The sequence below is a fragment of the Triticum urartu genome, chromosome 1A, assembly GCF_056163025.1.
Source record: "Triticum urartu cultivar PI428250 chromosome 1A, HENAU_Tu73, whole genome shotgun sequence".
NCBI classification, from domain to species: domain Eukaryota; kingdom Viridiplantae; phylum Streptophyta; class Magnoliopsida; order Poales; family Poaceae; genus Triticum; species Triticum urartu.
This window is the reverse complement of record NC_141873.1, coordinates 56,785,941-56,808,034: the sequence shown is the minus strand read 5'-3', so window position 1 is coordinate 56,808,034 and position 22,094 is coordinate 56,785,941.

Genomic DNA, 22,094 nt, shown 5'->3' with positions numbered 1-22,094 from the left:
CTTCACAATGGCTAATCAGACGTTTTCCGGTAGAAGCCCCCTCAATGCAACCGGAAGCAGTTGCGTCATAGTCACGTGGCAGTCATGAGACTTTAGGTTCTGAAACTTTTTCTCTGGCATATTTATTATTCCCTTTATATTCGACGAGAAGCCAGTCGTGACCTTCATACTGAGCAGGCATTCAAAGAAGATTTCTTTCTCTTCTTTCGTAAGAGTGTAGCTGGCAGGACCTTTATACTGCTTCGGAGGCATGCCGTCTTTTTCGTGCAAACGTTGCAGGTCCTCCCATGCCTCAGGTGTATCTTTTGTCTTCCCATACACGCCCAAGAAGCCTAGCAGGTTCACGCAAAGGTTCTTCGTCACGTGCATCACGTTGATTGAAGAGCGGACCTCTAGGTCTTTCCAGTAGGGTAGGTTCCAAAATATAGATTTCTTCTTCCACATGGGTGCGTGTCCCTCAGCGTCATTCGGAACAGCTAGTCCACTGGGACCCTTTCCAAAGATTACGTAGTGTAAATCATTGACCATAGCAAGTACGTGATCACCGGTACGCATGGCGGGCTTCTTCCGGTGATCTGCCTCGCCTTTGAAATGCTTGCCTTTCTTTCGACATTGATGGTTGGTCGGAAGAAATCGACGATGGCCCAGGTACACATTCTTCCTGCATTTGTCTAGGTATATACTTTCCGTGTCATCTAAACAGTGCGTGCATGCGTGGTATCCTTTGTTTGTCTGTCCTGAAAGGTTACTGAGAGCGGGCCAGTCGTTGATGGTCACGAACAGCAACGCCTTAAGGTTAAATTCCTCCTGTCTGTGCTCATCCCATGTACGTACACCGTTTCCATTCCACAGCTGTAAAAGTTCTTCAACTAATGGCCTTAGGTACACATCAATTTCGTTGCTGGGTTGCTTAGGGCCTTGGATGAGAACTGGCATCATAATGAACTTCCGCTTCATGCACATCCAAGGAGGAAGGTTATACATACATAGAGTCACGGGCCAGGTGCTGTGATTGCTACTCTGCTCCCCCAAAGGATTAATGCCATCCGCGCTTAAAGCAAACCATACATTCCTTGGGTCCTTTGCAAACTCATCCCAGTACTTTCTCTCGATTTTTCTCCACTGCGACACGTCAGCGGGTGCTCTCAACTTCCCATCTTTCTTTCGGTTCTCACTATGCCATCGCATCAACTTGGCATGCTCTTCGTTTCTGAACAAACGTTTCAACCGTGGTATTATAGGAGCATACCACATCACCTTCGCAGGAACCCTCTTCCTGGGGGGCTCGCCGTCAACATCACCAGGGTCATCTCGTCTAATCTTATACCGCAATGCACCGCATACCGGGCATGCATTCAAATCCTTGTATGCACCGCGATAGAGGATGCAGTCATTAGGGCATGCATGTATCTTCTCCACCTCCAATCCTAGAGGGCATACGACCTTCTTTGCTGCGTATGTACTGTCGGGCAATTCGTTATCCTTTGGAAGCTTCTTCTTCAATATTTTCAGTAGCTTCTCAAATCCTTTGTCAGCCACAGCATTCTCTGCCTTCCACTACAGCAATTCCAGTACGGTACCGAGCTTTGTGTTGCCATCTTCGCAATTGGGGTATAACCCTTTTTTGTGATCCTCTAACATGCGATCGAACTTCAGCTTCTCCTTTTGACTTTCGCATTGCGTCCTTGCATCGACAATGACCAGGCGGAGATCATCATCATCAGGCACATCGTCTGGTTCCTCTTGATCTTTAGCATCTTCACCCGTTGCAGCATCATTGGGCACATCGTCTGGTTCCTCTTGATCTTCACCAGCTCCCCCCGTTGCAGCATCACCGTATTCAGGGGGCACATAGTTGTCATCGTACTCTTCTTCTTCGCCGTCTTCCATCATAACCCCTATTTCTCCGTGCCTCGTCCAAACATTATAGTGCGGCATGAAACCCTTGTAAAGTAGGTGGGAGTGAAGGATTTTCCGGTTAGAGTAAGACCTCGTATTCCCACATTCAGTGCATGGACAACACATAAAACCATTCTGCTTGTTTGCCTCAGCCGCATCGAGAAACTCATGCACGCCCTTAATGTACTCGCAGGTGTGTCTGTCACCGTACATTCATTGCCGGTTCATCTGCGTGCATTATATATAATTAAGTGTCCAAATTAATAGAAGTTCATCATCACATTAAAACCAAAGTGCATACATAGTTCTCATCTAACAACATATAGCTCTCCAGAGCATCTAATTAATTAAACCATACATTGAAACTATGTAAAACATTTCAATGCGAAAACAAATGCGATCATAATCGCAACCAAGGTAACAATTGATCCAACGGCATAATGATACCAAGCCTCTGTATGAATGGCATATTTTCTAATCTTTCTAATCTTCAAGCGCATTGCATCCATCTTGATCTTGTGATCATCGACGACATCCGCAACATGCAACTCCAATACCATCTTCTCCTCCTCAATTTTTTTATTTTTTCCTTCAACAAATTGTTTTCTTCTTCAACTAAATTTAACCTCTCAACAATAGGGTCGGTTGGCATTTCCGATTCACAGACATCCTACATAAATAAAATCTATGTCACGTTGGTCGGCATAATTTTCATAAACAATAAATGAACCAATAGTTATAAAGATAATATATATACCACATCTGAATCATAGACAGGATGAGGGCCGACGGGGGCGGATACCAAAACCATCGCACTATATAACATGCAATAATAAAAGTAAGAAAATAATACAAGTATCTATGTAAACATACAAGTAAGAATATTTTTCCTTTCAGAAAGAAGATAAGAACAAGAGGCTCACCACGGTGGTTCCGGCGATGAGCTCGGCGCGGGTGATCGACGGCGGTGAAGACAGGGATGGGGCGTGACAGACCGCTAAACCTAGACAAATATTATGGAAAATGGAGCTTGGAGGTCGAGCTTGGAGAGGAGAAAGCTTAAGTAGTGTGGCTCGGGCATTCCATCGAACACCTTGTGTGCATAGGTGGTGAGCTAGAGCACCACCAAGCCCTCTCCCCCTCGGCCAGAGAAAAATAGAGCACTGGGGTGCTCTGCTCGCGAGCGAGGGGTATATATAGGCACCTTATTGGTCCAGGTTGGTGACATGAGCCGGGACTAAAGGGGAGCCTTTGGTCCCGGTTCAAGCCACCAACCGGGACCAATGGTGGTGGGCCAGGAGCGAGGCCCATTGGTCTCGGTTCATCCCACCAACCGGGACCAAAAGGTCCAGATGAACCGGGACCAATGGCCCACATGGCCCGGCCAGCCCCCTGGGCTCACGAACCGGGACCAATCCCAACATTGGTCCCGGTTCTGGACTGAACCGGGACTAATGGGCTGACCCGGCCTTGACCAAAGCCCTGTTTTCTACTAGTGTCAGCACACTATATAAATTTTTCCTTACCAAATTCCACCTACCAAAGACGCTTCACTCCCCGGCAACGATGCCAGAAAAGAGTCTTAATGACCCACAAGTGTAGGGGATCTATCGTAGTCCTTTTGATAAGTAAGAGCGTCGAACCCAAAGAGGAGCAGAAGGAAAGGATAAGAAATCTTTAGTAAGGTATTCTCTGCAAGCACTGGAATTATCGGTAATAGATAGTTTTGGGGTAAGGTAATTTGTAACGGGTAACAAGTAAAAAAAGTAAATAAGGTGTAGCAAGATGGACCAATCCCTTTTGTAGCAAAGGACAAGCCTGGACGAACTTTTATATAAAGGAAAATGCTCTCAAGGACACATGGGAATTATCGTCAAGCTAGATTTCATCATGCTCATATGATTCGCGTTCGTTACTTTGATAATTTGATATGTGGGTGGACCGGTGCTTGGGTACTGCCCTTCCTTGGACAAGCATCCCACTTCTGATTAACCCCTCTTGCAAGCATCCACAACTACAAAAGAAGTATTAAGGTAAACCTAACCATAGCATGAAACATATGGATCCAAATCAGCCCCTTACGAAGCAATGCATAAACTAGGGTTTAAGCTTCTGTCACTCTAGCAACCCATCATCTACTTATTACTTCCCAATGCCTTCCCCTAGGCCCAAACAATGGTGAAGTGTCATGTAGTCTACGTTCACATGACACCACTAGAGGAAAGACAACATACATCTCATCAAAATATCGAACGAATACCAAATTCACATGACTACTTATAGCAAGACTTCTCCCATGTCCTCGGGAACAAACGTAACTACTCACAAATCATATTCATGTTCATAATCAGAGGGGTATTAATATGCATAAAGGATCTGAACATATGATCTTCCACCAAGTAAACCAACTAGCATCAACTACACGGAGTAATCAACACTACTAGCAACCCACAGGTACCAATCTGAGGTTTTGAGATAAAGATTGGATACAAGAGATGATCTAGGGTTTGAGATGAGATGGTGCTGGTGAAGATGTTGATGGAGATTGACCCCCTCGCGATGAGAGGATCGATGGTGACGACGATGGTGATGATTTCCCCCTCCCAGAGGGATGCTTCCTTGGCAGAACAGCTCCGCCAGAGCCCTAGATTGATTCCGCCAAGGTTCTGCCTCGTGGCGGCGGTGTTTCATCCCGAAAGCTTGCTTATGATTTTTCAAGGGCGAATGACTTCATATAGCCAAAGATGGGCACCGGAGGCCTGCCAGAGGGCCCACAAGGCAGGGGGCGCGCCCAGGGGGGTAAGGCGCGCTCCCACCCTCGTGGATGGTGGGTGGCCCCCCTCTGGTGCTTTCTTCACCCAACATTTTTTATATATTCCAAAACTAACTTTCGTGGAGTTTCAAGACTTTTGGAGTTGTGCAGAATAGGTCTCTAATATTTGCTCCTTTTCTAGCCCAAAATTCAAGCTTCCGGCATTCTCCCTCTTCGTGCAAACCTTGTCAAATAAGAGAGAATAGGCATAAGTATTGTGACATAATGTATAATAACAGCCCATAATGCAATAAATATCGATATAAAAGCATGATGCAAAATGGACGTATCAGGGATCGGGGGGAGAGGAGGAAGGTGCGGGAGGTTGGGGGTGGTGGGCCTTTTTTTCTTGTACCGATCGAGTCGGGTTGGTTTTTAGAGATCTCGGGAACGGACTGTCGGGCTCTTATAGGGTCAATCGTGATCCAAATAACTATTCCGATCCTGGGATCAGAATAGTGTTATATATATATGTGTGTGTGGGGGGGTGCCCTAGCACACCCCAAACAATTGCATAGCCGTGTGCGGCGCCCCCCTCCATCGTTTACACCAGCGGTCATATTTTCGTAGTGCTTAGGCCAAGCCCTGCGGAGATCACTTCACCATCACCGTCGCCACGCCGTCGTGCTAACGGAACTCATCTACTACCTCGATGTCTTGCTGGATCAAGAAGGCGAGGGACGTCATCGAGCTGAACATGTGCAGAACGCAGAGGTGACGTGCGTTCGGTACTTGATCGGTTGAAGAGCGAAGAAGTTCGACTACGTCAACCGCGTTGTGAAACGCTTCCACTTACGGTCTATGAGGGTACGTAGACACACTCTCCCCCTTGTTGCTATGCATCTCCATGGATAGATCATTGCATGTGCGTAAATTTTTTTTCCATGCAACGATTCCCAACAGTGGTATCAGAGCCAGGTCTATGTGTAGATGATATGCACGAGTAGAACACAAAGAGTTGTGGGTGGTGATAGTCATACTGCTTACCACCAACATCTTATTTTGATTCGGCGGTATTGTGGGATGAAGCGGCCCGGACCAACCTTACATGTCCACGCACATGAGACCGGTTCCACTGACTGACATGCAACTAGTTTTGCATAAAGGTGGCTGGCAGGTGTCTATTTCTCCTACTTTAGTTGAATCGAATTTGACTGTGGCCGGTCCTTGAAGAAGGTTAAAACAACAAACTTGATGAATCACTATTGTGGTTTTTGCTGTAGGTAAGAACGGTTCTTGCTAGAAGCGCGTAGCAGCCACGTAAAACTTGCAACAACAAAGTAGAGGATATATAACTTGTTTTTGCAGGGTATGTTGTGATATGATATGGTTAAGACATGATGTGATATATGTTATTGTATGAGACGATCATGTTTTGTAATTTATTGACAACCGGCAGGAGCCTTATGGTTGTCTCTTTATTGTATGAAATTCAAATGCCATGTAATTGCTTTACTTTATCACTATGCATTAGCGATAGTTGTAGAATCAATAGTTGGCGAGATGACCACGACGCAACGATGGAGATCAAGGTGTCGAGCCGGTGGCGATGGAAATCATGACGATGCTTTGGAGATCGAGATCAAAAGCACGAGATGATGATGGCCATATCATGTCACATATTTTGATTGCATGTGATGTTTATCTTATATGCATCTTATTTTGCTTAGGACGATAGTAGCATTATAAGATGATCCCTTCACTAAATTTCAAAGTAAAACTGTTCTCCCTGAGTATGCATCATTGTGAAAGTTCATCATTTCTAGACACCACGTGATGACCGGGTGTGATAGACTCTACGTTTACATACAATGGGTGTAAGACAGTTTCACACATGCATAATACTTGGGTTAAACTTGACGAGCCTAGCATGTACAGACATGGCCTCGGAACACTAGAGACCGAAAGGTCGAACGTGAATCATATAGTAGATTTGATCAACATAGAGATGTTCACCATTGATGACTACCCCATCTCACGTGATGATCGTACATGGGTTAGTTAATTTGGATCACGTATCACTTAGATGACTTGAGGGATGTCTATTTAAGTTGGAGTTCTTAAGTAATTTGATTAATTGAACTCAATTTATCATGAACTTAGTCCTGATAGTATTTGCATATCTATGTTGTAGATCAATAGCTCGCGATATAGCTCCCCTATTTTTGATATGTTCCTAGAGAAAAATAAGTTCAAAGATGATAGTAGCAATGATGCAGACTGGGTCCTTGATCTGAGGATTATCCTCACTGCTGCACATATGAATTATGTCCTTGATGCACCGCTAGGTGACAGACCTATTACAGAGCATACGTTATGAATGTTTGACAAGCTCGGTATGATGACTACTTGATAGTTTAGTGCGCCATGCTCTACGGCTTATAACTGGGACATCAAAAACGTCTTGAACACCACGGAGCATATGAGATATTACAAGAATTGAAATTGGTATTTCAGACTCATGCCCGTGTCGACAGGTATGAGACATCTCACAAGTACTTTGCCTACAGGATGGAGGAGAATAGCTCAGCCAGTGAGTGTGTGCTCGGAATGTCTGGGTACTACAATCGCTTGAATCAAGTGGGACTTAATCTTCCAGATAAGATAGTCGATCAATTTCATCAACCATCTCTTCACCATCCTCAATTAGCACATACTCTCCTTTCCAATTATCAAACCATAACAATGCTACCTCTTGCTCTGGACCCCAAAAATGAAGGAAATATGCCCTAGTGGCAATAATAAAGTTGTTATTTATATTTCCTTATATCATGATGAATGTTTATTATTCATGCTAGATTGTATTAACTGGAAACTTAGTACATGTCTGGATACATAGACAAACAGGGTGTCCCTAGTATGCCTCTACTAGACTAGATCGTTAATCAAAGATGGTTAAAGTTTCCTAGCCATAGAGATGTGTTGTCATTTTATGAATGGGCTCACATCATTAGAGAATGATGTGATGGACAAGACCCATCCATTAGCTTAGCACTATGATCGTTTAGTTTATTGCTATTGCTTTCTTTATGACTTATACATGTTCCTATGACTATGAGATTATGCATATCCCAAATACCGGAGGAACACCTAGTGTGCTATCAAACATCACAACATAATTGGTGACTATAAAGATGCTCTATAGGTGTCTCCGATGGTATTTGTTGAGTTGGCATAGATTAAGATTAGGATTTGTCACTCCGATTGTCGGAGAGGTATCCCTGGGCCCTCTCGGTAATGCACATCACTATACGCCTTGCAAGCAATGTGACTAATGAGTTAGTTGTGGGATGACGCATTACGGAACGAGTAAAGAAACTTCCCGGTAACGAGATTGAACTAGGTAAGAGGATACCGACGATCAAATCTCGGGCAAGTAACATACCGATGACAAAGGGAACAACATATGTTGTTATGCGGTTCAACCGATAAAGATCTTCGTAGAATATGTTGGTGCCAATATGGGCATCCAGGTTCTGCTATTAGTTATTGACCAGAGAGGTGTCTCGGTCATTTCTACATAGTTCTCGAACCTGTATGGTCCACACGCTTAACGTTCATAGACGATATAGTACTATATGAGTTATGTATGTTGGTAACCGAATGTTGTTCAGAATCCTAGATGTGATCACGGATATGACGAGGAGATCTGCAATGGTCCGGAGGTAAAGATTGATATATGGGATAATAGTGTTTGGTCTCTGGAAGGGTTCCGGAGTTCATCGGAAGGGGTTCCGGATGTTTCCCGAAATGTTTGGGTAAAATAAAACTTTATTTGGGCCAAAGGGAAAGCCCACGAGGCTTTTGGAAAGTGCAAAGGGAAGTTTTGCGGAGACCAGAGGCTAGACGCCAGGAACCCTGGCGTCTAGGGGGTAGACGCCGGGAACCCTGGCGTCTAGCCCTGGAGTCCGAGTAGGACTCTTGCCTTTCGGGCAAAACTGACTTTGAGGAGGCTTTTACTCCATGTTTCGACCACATGGCTCAACATATAAATAGAGGGGTAGGGCTAGCACCCAAGACACATCAAGAAACACCAAGACGTGTGTTGGCAAGCCCATAGCCTCTAGTTTATCCTCTGTCATAGTTTTTGTAGTGCTTAGGCGAAGCCCTGCGGAGATTGTTCTTCACGAACATCGTCACCACGCCGTCGTGCTGCCGGAACTTATCTACTACTTCGCCCCACTTGATGGATCAAGAAGGCGAGGACGTCATCGAGCTGAACGTGTGCTGAACGCAGAGGTGTCGTACGTTCGGTACTTCATCGGGATGAATCATGAATGTGTACGACTACATCAACCACGTTGATAAATGTTTCCGCTTTCGGTCTATGAGGGTACATAGACACACTCTCCCCTCTCGTTGCTATGCATCTCGTAGATAGATCTTGCGTGATCGTAGGAATTTTTTTGAAATACTTCGTTCCCCAACAGTGGCATCCGACTAGGTCTATGCATAGATGTTATATGCACAAGTAGAACACAAAGAGTTGTGGGCGATAATAGTCATACTGCTTACCAACATGTCATACTTTGATTCGGTGGTATTGTTGGATGAAGTGGCTCAGACCGAAATTACATGACCGCGTTCATGAGATTGGTTCTACCGCCGTGTTTTTTTAGAACTTGTACAGTGGGAGAGGCTCCCACTATGTTTGTATTACTCAAAAAGTAAGGTACACTGTACAACACATATTTACAAGCATCTCATCCACCACTTTGGGGGAGAGTGTGATCTGACCAAGTCCTGGACTAACTAGTGGGGTGGATGGATGTTTACAAAAGAGAGAATAAAGTCTCTCAAGTCTACTCTGGTTCTGTGTTGGAGGAGGGTGAAGTCTTGCTTGAACCTACCGCCATGCTTTGCCGAAAGGTGGCTCGTGGGTGTCTGTTTCTCCAACTTTAGTTGAATCAAGTGTGACTATGCCTGGTCCTTGTTGAAGGTTAAAATAGCACACTTGACGAAAAATCATTGTGGTTTTGATGCGCAGGTAAGAACTGTTCTTGCTAAGCCTGTAGCAGCCACGTAAAACTTGCAACAACAAAGTAGAGGACGTTTAACTTGTTTTTGCAGGGCTTGCTGTGATGTGATATGGTCAAGACGTAATAATATATAAACTTTTGTATGAGACGATCATGTTTTGTAACAGTTATCGGCAACTAGCAGGAGGCATATGGTTGTCGCTTTATTGTGTGAAATGCAATCGCCATGTAATTGCTTTACTTTATCACTAAGCGGTAGTGATAGCCGTAAAAGCAATAGTTGGCGAGACGACAATGATGGTTCATTGGAGATCAAGGTGTCAAGCCGGTGATGATGGTGATCATGAAGGTGCTTTGGAGATGGAGATCAAAGGCACAAGATGATGATGGCCATGTCATATCACTTATATTGATTGCATGTGATGTTTATCTCTTATGCATCTTATTTTTCTTAGTACGTCGGTAGCATTATAAAATTATCTCTCACTAAATTTCAAGGTATAAGTGTTCTCCCTGAGTATGCACCGTTGCTACAGTTCGTCGTGCAGAGACACCACGTGATGATCGGGTGTGATAAGCTCTACGCTCACATACAACGGGTGCAAGCCAGTTTTGCACATGCAGAATACTCGGGTTAAACTTGACGAGCCTAGCATATGCAGATATGGCCTCGGAACACTGAGACCGAAAGGTCGAACGTGAATCATATAGTAGATATGATCAACATAGTGATGTTCACCATTGAAAACTACTCCATCTCACATGATGATCGGACATGGTTTAGTTGATATGGATCACGTGATCACTTAGATGATTAGAGGGATGTCTATCTAAGTGGGAGTTCTTAAGTAATATGATTAATTGAACTTTAATTTATCATGAACTTAGTACCTGACAGTATTTTGCATGTCTATGTTTTTGTAGATAAATGGCCCCTGCTACTATTCCGTTGAATTTTAATGCATTCCTAGAGAAAGCTAAGTTGAAAGATTATGGTAGCAATTACACGGACTGGGTCCGTGTAACAACCTGGTTTTTGGCCCTTTTTTCTTTTGATTTATTTGATTTTTTGCTCCGTTTTTCTTTTTGGAGTGGTTCCATGGCCTTGCTACCTGGGAAATCATCCTCATTCCCCCTCCCAAGTGGCTCATCATTCTCAAAACCTTTCCAAGATCATGTGACTTCACTCCTGGACCAAACCCTGAAATCTTTTTCTAGGGAATATTCCTTTTTCTAACTAAAGGAATAACCCTATCTGCCCTAGGTTGTGAAGCAACCTATATTTCTGTCCATCAAAAAATTCCCAAAAATTCTTTAAATTTTTTTGGGTCATATGTTTCTCAATTATGCCAAAACCTTCTTGTCCTAGCCCAAGAATAATTCCCCAATAATTATTCTTCATTTTTGTCCAGAGGGGCACTTTGTGAAGGAAGTGCCATTTATCCAACCTTGTTTTCTCCCAAACTTTTTGGGCATTCTTTTATGTCCAAATAATTGCCCCATGCAAAAATTCAACTTTATTTTTCTAGCCAATCTTCCTCAGCAATGTTTCAAACTTTCTGTCAGACAGAAGGTATTGTGAAGGAAGTACTAGCTAGGTTTATCCAAATGATTTGAAATTTTGCACACTCCTTCATGTTCTCATACTAGCACACTCCTCCAAATTTTATCTCCATCCCTTGATCCATGTTAGCAGAGGATCAAATCTTTCATTCTGTCAATATTTTCATGTTGTGAAGCAAGTATATTTTATAATGCTTCATTTTGGCTGAAAATTTATCAAAGAATTATATTGACCATAAAACCTCTCTCCACCAAATTTGGGATCAATTCATCAAGCAAATATTCCTCTAGAATTTTGGCAAGTTTCTGGACAGAGGGAATAACTGTGAAGGAAGTACCATTTTGGTGAATCCATTTGGTGCAAACTTTTTACAGCATCTTCTTATGACCAAATAACTAAGCCTTGCCAAATTTCAGCTCAAGTGGCATCTCCATGTTAGTGCACCTTCCTAATCAAGTTTCTGGACCCATAATGTGAGTTACAAAGCAACTATATTAGTTTGTGCTCCGTTATGCCCCAAAACCTCCAAGATCATAGTTCTTCCATATCTAATCACCCCAGACAAACTTTTTGGACCCAACCAAGTCCCTGTAAATCACCAGTCCACGTTCAAATTTACTGCAATAAACTTCAGAGGATGAATACCATTTAACCACAGCTCCTTTCATCGATCTACCACTGCAGTAGAAACCTCCACTGGAAGAACTTACCACTAGAGATCATTTGCCAACCCTTGGCATCTTCTCCTTGACAGTCTACGCTGTGACCACCGTTTTGGCACGCACCGGCCCCGTCCAGAGCATCTTCTTGCTCGGGCCCCTTCTTGACTCGGCGTCTCAGCGAGCACGGGCCTGTCCAGCGTGTTCCCCGCGTTGTAGCCATCCTCTTGGAGCCATCTCCCCCTTCGTAAGCCCTCCATTAACGCTCGTCGCCGCGCGCCCACGAGAAACCTATAGCCGATCGTCTCTGTTCGCGCCATGGATCCTTCCTCCTCTAGTCCCCGACCTCTGCTCGTCCATGTGCACCTCTGTAGCTCGTCCGCACCTCCCTCGTCGCCTTCTCGTGCAACCCCGTGCCAACTGAGCCTCACCAAAGCTTCGGCCGGACGCGAGCGGTGGCACCCGAGGCCGTGCCTCCTCCCCTGCCTATATAAGCCCACCCCGAGGCCTCTCGATCTCACTCACTCCTAGCAACCTACCCGACCCATCCATTCGACTCCAGAGCCCCTCATCGCCTCGGTTGGCCGCCATGGCCGCCGTGGCCACGCTCCCCGATTGGCTCAAGCCGGAGCCCCTCTTCTCATTCCTCCTCCACCAGTAGCTCAACCAGACCCCGGCGAACCTCTCCCATCCATCTTTTCCTCGCCGGAGCCGCGGTGGCCACGCACCCAAGTTTCGGCCGCCGCCCTCGTTCTCGGTCACCACAAGCCGTCGTCGTTCCGCTCCGTCCTAGCGCTGCTGCGGGGTGCAGATGGGTGCGGCATGTCTCGCCGCACTCACCGGTGCCCTCACTCCGGCGAGAGGTGGCCGGAGATGGCTGGGCTGGCGCCGGACTCCTTGCTGCCTCCTCTGCTCTGCGCGTGTGCATCGGGCGAGAGGAAGGAGATGAGGTCATTCCCTGCCAGCTAGCCATGGACTCCACGGTCCCACCTGACAGTGGCTCAAGCCGCGGCCCCACCCCTACTGACTGGATTAAGTGGAGGCGTAAACCCGTGACAAGGAATGCGTTTTCCCTGAAGCGAAGGCGTATTCTTTAAAGTATGCTTTCTATTTTTCTGTCCAAGCCCAATTTGTTAAGATTTTTCTTACAGATAGGTCTCTGGTAGAAAAACGAGTGTATCTTTTCAACCGTAGCTCCAAATCAGCCACCTACGAGAGAGTATGTTGTCCGGCGATCCCTTCCGCGAGTTTCTTGCACTTTCTCCCGGTGATTTATTCCACCCCAGGCAAGCCACACCCTCCATTTGCATGATTGCAATGAAGTGGCATGGTTTATTTATTTGAACTTGTTTAAAATATTGCATTAGCCATGTATGATTTGTTCATGGCATTTCTTGCAGTATTGTTTTGATGTTGATGTTGCCATGATATTGCCTAGAGTTCTAGGACTTATATTTTGATGTTTATGTGGATGACATGTGCCTTTGGATTCTTAGTGGCTATTAGGATTATTTTCATGATGGTATCTGGTATTATTTGGAGTTTTACTTTGGATATCATGTTGTCTTTGGATTATTAGTGGCTAGTGTTATTTTCATCATGATGCTAGTTGATATTATGTTTTGGAGTATGATGATGGAGATGATGCTTGCATGTGGATCATAGCTGGATAGTTAGTTCTTGATATTTGACTAGTAGTATCGTTCTTGGATTCATCATGATAGTAGTGTTATGCTGTCCTCGGAGTACATTGGTAAGACGATATTAAGCTTTGGATTATTTGTTGGATATTGCTATGACTTGGATTATAGGTTGACAGATGATATCGGAGTATCAGTTAATACTTTTATATTTTTGGGACTAAATTTCGTCATTAAGTTGGTCAGGTGCCACCGAACCGGGCTTTTCCAGTGCAACCACATTTGCCTCTTTGGGAAGGCCCTAATGCAGTCTATTGTCGTGCCTCTCGCTGGTGCCTCCAACGAGGGAAGGTTATGCGCGGGCGCTACCCTGATCAGGTAGGATGGCATAAGCCTTGTGTGTCCATAGTTAGTATTGAGATCTCTTGTCCCCGTTTGGGACCATTTTTATTTTTGCCACGACGGTGGCCGTTGTTTCCTTTGGTAGGCACGGGACCACCCAGGACTGAACCCAAAAGGGGTGTTGGTCGGAGTGGCCGGGAGAGTGTCATGGAAGTAGGTTGGTTTTGTCAGAACGCCATTGGTCCACCCGAATGGGAGTGCGAGGCCATGGGTTCCATGGTGTGGGTAAAGTGTGCTACCTCTGCAGAGTGTGTGTGTTTAAACTATCGATAGCCGCATCCTCGGTCATGGGCATAAGTTTGTACTAGGTCACAGCGTTCGATCAACACTCACATGACGGAATGACTTATAGGTGATTTATATGTTGATATATATCAGCAGAACAGTTTGGCGGGATGTTGATGATGATGTTGGGATGATCTTGAGGATGATCATTCAGTTTGGGATGTGGTCACGAGGTGATCATGTCGATGTTCCGTTTGTGATCCATGAATGATCACCGTTTGGTTACGAGGTAACCCGTTGAACCCAGTGTGGTTCCATTTGTGATCTGTGAATGATCACCATTTGGTTTTGATCATGAGGTGATCGAGATGGTATATTACTTGGCCGGTTAGCCAAGAGTGATATGGTTATGGATATTTGAGATGTTGGCTTGTCAGTATGATAGTAGTTTCATACCATGCTTACTAGTTGCTTCATCATATTAGTTGTTAATTTAATTAACCTGTTAAATGCTATGCGATTGTCTTGCCTTGATGTTTATGGGTGTTGTGAGCTTGCAAGTACATTCAATGTACTGACCTTGCGTGTCATGCCAGATTACAGGTGATGTCATGATTGCCTGATTGCTTGTTGAGGTTGCCGTGCATGCGAGCTAGATCGTGTCCCAGCCAGAGTCTCTGCGGAGTGGAGTTCATCATCTTCATTGTTGTTTCGCTGCTAGAAGTATTCCGCTGCTTCGAGTTGTTCCACTGCTAGCATAGAGCAAGGGTAGTATCGCAGGCGTAGTGTCGCCGTGCTGATGTTCTTCTTTGTAATGTTAGACCCTCGTAATATTATTCTTGTAATAAGAGTTGATTTGTTCTATGTCAAGCAGTGTCATATTCCAGAGACTTCTCCTTGATCTCTGGGCTGGAATACGGGGGTGTTCCAGTTTCTCTGAGCCAGGGTGCCACAACGCTTGGTATCAGAGCAGGTCTGGCTGTAGGACGCCCTAGTCAGCGCGAGCAGTCGAAATCGCTAGTTTAAAGTCCAGCTTGTATATTGCATTTGGTTGCTGCATTTGTTTGTTGCATAGCATGCATGTAGCCTTATTATTTTGCTACTGACAATTTATTTGGTGAGTGTAGATGGCATTGGTTCGGATCCACTACAGCTCAGCCCCTGCATTTCTCAAGCTTTCTTTTATTGCATGTTCTTCGATGTTTGGCGTCTCCTATCTGTCCCAACAGACTGATGCCGAGTGATCCCGACACTGTTCGCACAAATGGTGCTCAGGTATCACACCGATATCCTTCTTTCAGCCCTGCCTATCATTTCGGTGATGGACATGCATCTACCCCGGATCGTCCTTTTTCTTGTCGTGTTGGCAACCCTTTATGGTCTTAGTCATCAAGAAAGGGCAATGTGTAACACCCACGATGCGGCTATTTCTCCCACGTGTCGAGGCACGACTTAGAGGCATAACCGCATGGTGGTTTAGTCGCAAGTGGGGTAATCTTCACACAATCCCATGTACCGAATAAGAAAGGGATAAAGAGTTGGCTTACAATCACCACTTCACACAAATACAAGTTAAACATACATCATCCAGAGTACAATCAAGGTCCGACTACAGAACCAAAATAAAAGAAGATAACCCCGAATGATAGATCCCCAATCGTCCCAACTAGGCACGACTATTGATCAACCGTAAAAGACACATAACAACGACCAAGATCTTCATCGAGCTCCCACTTGAGCTCGCTTGCGTCACCTCCACTGGCATCATCGGCTCCTGCAACTGTTAGGAAGTATCTGTGAGTCACGAGGACTCAACAATCTCACACCCGCGAGATCAAGACTATTTAAGCTTATGGGTAGGGTAAGGTAATGAGGTGGAGCTGCAGCAAGCACTAAGCAAGTATGGTGGCTAATGATAACCCAGAAGTATAGGGGATCGCAACAGTTTTCGATAAGTAAGAGTGTCGCACCCAACGAGGAGCTAAAGGCAGAAAAAATATTCCCTCAAGTTCTATCGACCACCGATACAACTCTACGCACGCTTGATGTTCGCTTTACCTAGAACAAGTATGAAACTAGAAGTACTTTGTAGGTGTTGTTGGATAGGTTTGCAAGATAATAAAGAGCAAGTAAATAAAAGGTGGGGGCTGTTTGTAAGTAAAGAAGCAATAAAGTAAATATAGTGAGTGTGGAAAAGTGGTGGTAGGAGTTGTGAAATTGCCCCTAAGCAATTGACTACTTTATTAGACCAATAGCAAGTATTATGTGGGAGAGGCCACTGCTAGCATGTCATCCCTGACTTGGAATCCTATGCACTTATGACTGGAACTATTAGCAATCATCCGCAGCTACTAATGTCCATTAAGGTAAAACCCAACCATAGCATTAAGATACATTGGCCCCCTTCAATCCTGTATGCATCAATTTCTATGCTACGTTGAAGCTTCTGTCACTCTTGCCCTCCAATACATAGTCCTATCAACATACAACTAGTCGTATGGTGTGATCCACGCGCGCTCTCATATGATGGGCACCAAAGGACAGCAACATAACCACAAGCAAATTAAATCAATCATAGCAATTCATCAACCACCGATAGGATAATGAAAATCAACTCAGACATCACAGGATGGCAACACATCATTGGATAATAATATGAAGCATAAAGCACCATGTTCAAGTAGAGGGTACAACGGGTTGCGGGAGAGTGGACTGCTATAGATAGAGGGGGGAAGGTGATGGAGATGTTGGTGAAGATGGCAGAGGTGTTGGTGTAGATCGCGGTGATGATGATGATGGCCACGGCAGCGTTCCGGCGCCACCGGAAGAGAAGGGGAGAGGGGGGCCCTTCGTCTTCTTCTTCCTTGACCTCCTCCATAGATGGGAGGGCTTCTACAGCAACACCATAGCCCTCCGATGAAGTGTGAGTAGTTTACCTCAAACCTATGGGTCCATAGTTAGTAGCTTGATGGCTTCTTCTCTCTTTTTGTATCTCAATACAAAGTTCTCCCCCTCTCTTGTGGAGATCTATTCGATGTAATCTTCTTTTTGCGGTGTGTTTGTTGAGACCGATGAATTGTGGGTTTATGATCAAGTCTATCTACGAATAATATTTGAATCTTCTCTGAATTCTTTTATGTATGATTGGTTATCTCTGCAAGTCTCTTCAAATTATCAGTTTGGTTTGGCCTACTAGATTGATCTTTCTTGCAATGGGAGAAGTGCTTAGCTTTGGGTTCAATCTTGCGGTGTCCTTTCCCGGTGACAGTAAGGGCAGCAAGGCACATATTGTATTGTTGCCATCGACGATAACAAGATGGGGTTTTCTTCATATTGCATGAGTTTATCCCTCTACATCATGTCATCTTGCTTAAGGTGTTACTCTGTTTTTAACTTAATACTCTAGATGCACGCTGGATAGCGGTCGATGAGTGGAGTAATAGTAGTAGATGCAGGCTGGAGTCGGTCTACTTGTCTCGGACGTGATGCCTATATACAAGATCATACCTGGATATTCTCATAACTATGCTCAATTCTGTCAATTGCTCAACAGTAATTTGTTCACCCACCGTAGAATACTTATGCTCTCGAGAGAAGCCACAAGTGAAACCTATGGCCCCCGGGTCTATCTTTATCATATCAATCTCCTACTACTTTGTTATTTACTTTGACTTTATTTTACTTTGCATCTTTAACATAAATATACCAAAAATATTACCTTATCATATCTATCAGATCTTACTCTCGTAAGTGGCCTTATAGGGACAAACAACCCCTATTTGCGTTGGTTGCGAGGATTCATTTGATTTGTGCAGGTGCGAGGGACTCGCGCGTAGCCTCCTACTGGATTGATACCTTAGTTCTCAAAAACTGAGGGAAATACTTATGGTACTTTACTGCATAATTCCTTCCTCTTCGGGGAAAACAAACGCAGTGCTAAAAGAGGTAGCAAGAAGGATTTCTGGCGCCGTTGCCGGGGAGGTCTACGCAAAAGTCAACATACCAAGTACCCATCACATACCCTTATCTCCTGCATTACATTATTTGCCATTTGCCTCTCGTTTTCCTCTCCCCCCAATTCACCCTTGCCGTTTTATTCGCCCTCTCTCTCTATCCTCCCTCTCTTTCTCTATTTGCCTCTTTTTGCCCGTTTGTTTTTTTGTTTGCTTGTGTGTTAGTTTGCTTGTTTGTCGCGATGGCTCAAGATAATACTAAATTGTGTGACTTCACCAATACCAACAACAATGATTTTATTAGCACTCCGATTTATCCTCTTACCGATGCTGAATCTTGTGAAATTAATGCTGCTTTGCTGAATCTTGTCATGAAAGATCCTTTTCTGGCCTTCCTAGTGAAGATGCCGCTAACCATCTAAATAGCTTCGTTTATTTGTGTGACATGCAAAAGAAGAAAGATGTGGATAATGATATTGTTAAATTGAAGCTATTTCCTTTTTTCTTAGAGATCATGCTAAAGCTTGGTTTTCGTCTTTGCCTAAAAATAGTATGGATTCATGGAACAAGTGCAAAGATGCTTTTATCTCTAAGTATTTTCCTCCCGCTAAGATCATCTCTCTTAGAAACGGCATTATGAATTTTAAGCAACTTTATCATGAACATATTGCACAAGCTTGGGAGAGAATGAAATTAATGATACGTAATTTCCCTACTCATGGTCTAAATTTGTGGATGATTATACAAAAAATTTATGCCGGATTGAATTTTGCTTCTAGAAATCTTTTAGATTCGGCCGCAGGAGGCACTTTTATGGAAATTACTTTAGGAGAAGCTAGTAAAATCCTAGACAATATTATGGTTAATTATTCTCAATGGCATACTGAAAGGTCTACTAATAAAAAGGTGCATGCGATAGAAGAGATTAATGTTTTGAGTGGAAAGATGGATGAACTTATGAAATTATTTGCTAGTAAAAGTGTTTCTTCTGGTCCTAATGATAAGCCCTTGTCTACTTTGATTGAGAATAATAATGAATCTATGGATGTGAATTTTGTTGGTAGGAACAATTTTGGTAATAACCCGTATAGAGGAAATTTCAACTCTAGGACCTATCCTAGTAATCCCTCTAATAATTATGGTAATTCCTACAACAATTCTTATGGAAATTATAATAAGATGCCCTCTCATTTTGAATCTAATATTAAAGAATTTATTACTTCGCAAAAGAATTTTAATGCTATGATTGAAGAAATATTGCTTAAGATTGATGATTTGGCTAGGAACGTTGATAGAATTTCTCTTGATGTTGATTCTTTGAAACTTAGATCTATTCCACCTAAGCATGATATCAATGAGTCTCTCAAATCCATGAGAATTTCCATTGATGAGTGCAAAAGAAAGAACCGCTAGGATGCGTGCTAAGAAAGATGCCTTTATAAGAGTGTGTTCTTCTAGTTCCTATGAAAATAATGATGAAGATCTAAAAGTTATTGATGTGGCCTCTATTAAATCTTTGTTTTGCAATATGAATCTTGATAATGATGGGACTGAATATGATCCACCTTTACCTAGAAGGCGTTCCAAGCATTCTGAATTTGTTGATCTTGATGCTAAATTTGATAAAAGTGGGATTCAAGAAATTAAAACCCTAGATGTTGCTAAACCCACTATTATGGATTTCAAGGAATTTAACTATGAAAATTTCTCTTTGATTGATTGTATTTACTCATTGCAATCCGTGCTAAATTCTCCTCACGCTTATAGTCAAAATAAAGCGTTTACTAAACATATCGTTGATGCCTTGATGCAATCTTATGTAGAAAAACTTGAATTGGAAGTTTCTATCCCTAGAAAACTTTATGATGAGTGGGAACCAACTATTAAAATTAAAATTAAAGATCATGAATGCTATGCTTTATGTGATTTGGGTGCTAGCGTTTCCACGATTCCAAAGACTTTGTGTGATTTGTTAGGTTTCCATGATTTTGATGATTTCTCTCTAAACTTGCACCTTGCGGATTCTACTATTAAGAAACCTATGGGAGAATTAATGATGTTATTATTGTTGCAAATAGGAATTATGTGCCCGTAGATTTTATTGTTCTTGACATAGATTGCAATCCTTCATGTCCTATTATTCTTGGTAGACCTTTCATTAGAACGATTGGTGCAATTATTGATATGAAGGAAGGAAATATTGGATTCCAATTTCCATTCAGGAAAGGCATGGAACACTTTCCTAGAAATAAAATTAAATTACCTTATGAATCTATTATGAGAGCCACTTATGGATTACCTACCAAATATGGCAATACCAAGATCTATTCTTGCTTGTTATGCCTAGCTAGGGGCGTTAAACGATAGCGCTTGTTGGGAGGCAACACAATTTTATTTTTATTCCTTGGGTTTTGCTCCTGTTTAGTAATAACTAAATTATTTTGCCTCTGTTTTGGTTGTGTTTTTTGTGTTTAATTAGTGTTTGTGCCAAGTAGAACCGTTGGGAAGACTTGGGGAAAGTCTTGTTGAACTTGCTGTAAAAAACAGAAACTTTAGCAATCACGAGAAATGCTGTCATTTTAATTTGAGAGTTCTATTTAGTTAATTATTTTTTCATATGATTAATAGATAAATTCCGCACGTCCATCAATTTATTTTAGAATTTTTGGGGTTACAAATCTTGCGCTAGCTACAGATTACTACAGACTGTTCTGTTTTTAACAGATTCTGTTTTTCTTGTGTTGTTTGCTTATTTTGATGAATCTATGGCTAGCAAAATAGTTTATAAACCATAGAGAAGATGGAATACAGTAGGTATAACACCAATATAAATAAAGAATGAGTTCATTACAGTACCTTGAAGTGATCTTTTATTTTCTTTCGCTAACAGAGCTCACGAGATTTTCTACTTTAAGATTTGTGTTGTGAAGTTTTCAAGTTTGGGTAAAGATTTGATGGATTATGGAACAAGGAGTGGCAAGAGCCTAAGATTGGGGATTCCCATGCCCCCCCCCCCCCCCAAGATAATCTAAGGACACCTAAAAGCCAAAGCTTGGGGATTCCCCGGAAGGCATCCCCTCTTTTGTCTACTTCTATCGGTAACTTTACTTGGAGCTATATTTTCATTCGCCACATGATATGTGTTTTGCTTGGAGCGTCTTGTATGATTTGAGTCTTTGCTTGTTAGTTTACCACAATCATCCTTGTTGTACACACCATTTGAGAGAGCATACATGATTTGGAATTTGTTAGAATACTCTATGTGCTTCGCTTATATCTTTTGAGTTATATAATTTTGCTCTAATGCTTCACTTATATATTTTAGAGCATGGTGGTTGTCGGTGTCAAAACCGGCGGATCTCGGGTAGGGGGTCCCGAACTGTGTGTCTAGGCCGGATGGTAACAGGAGGCAAGGGACACAAAGTTTTACCCAGGTTCGGGCCCTCTCAATGGAGGTAAAACCCTACGTCCTGCTTGATTAATATTGATGATATAGGTAGTACAAGAGTAGATCTACCACGAGATCGAAGAGGCTAAACCCTAGAAGCTAGCCTATGGTATGATTGTTGATGTGTTCGTTGTCCTACGGACTAAAACCCTCCGGTTTATATAGACACTGGATAGGGTTAGGGTTACATAGAGTCGGTTACAATGGTAGGAGATCTACATATCCGTATCGCCAAGCTTGCCTTCCACGCCAAGGAAAGTCCCTTCCGGACACGGGACGGAGTGTTCAATCTTGTATCTTCATATCCCAGGAGTCCGGCTGAAGGTATAGTCCGGCTATCCGCACACCCCCTAACCCAGGACTCCCTCAGTAGCCCCTGAACCAGGCTTCAATGACGACGAGTCCGGCGCGCAGATTGTCTTCGGCATTGCAAGGCGGGTTCCTCCTCCAAGTACTTCGTAGAAGATTTTGAACACAAAGATAGTGTCCAGCTCTGCAAAATAAGTTTCCACA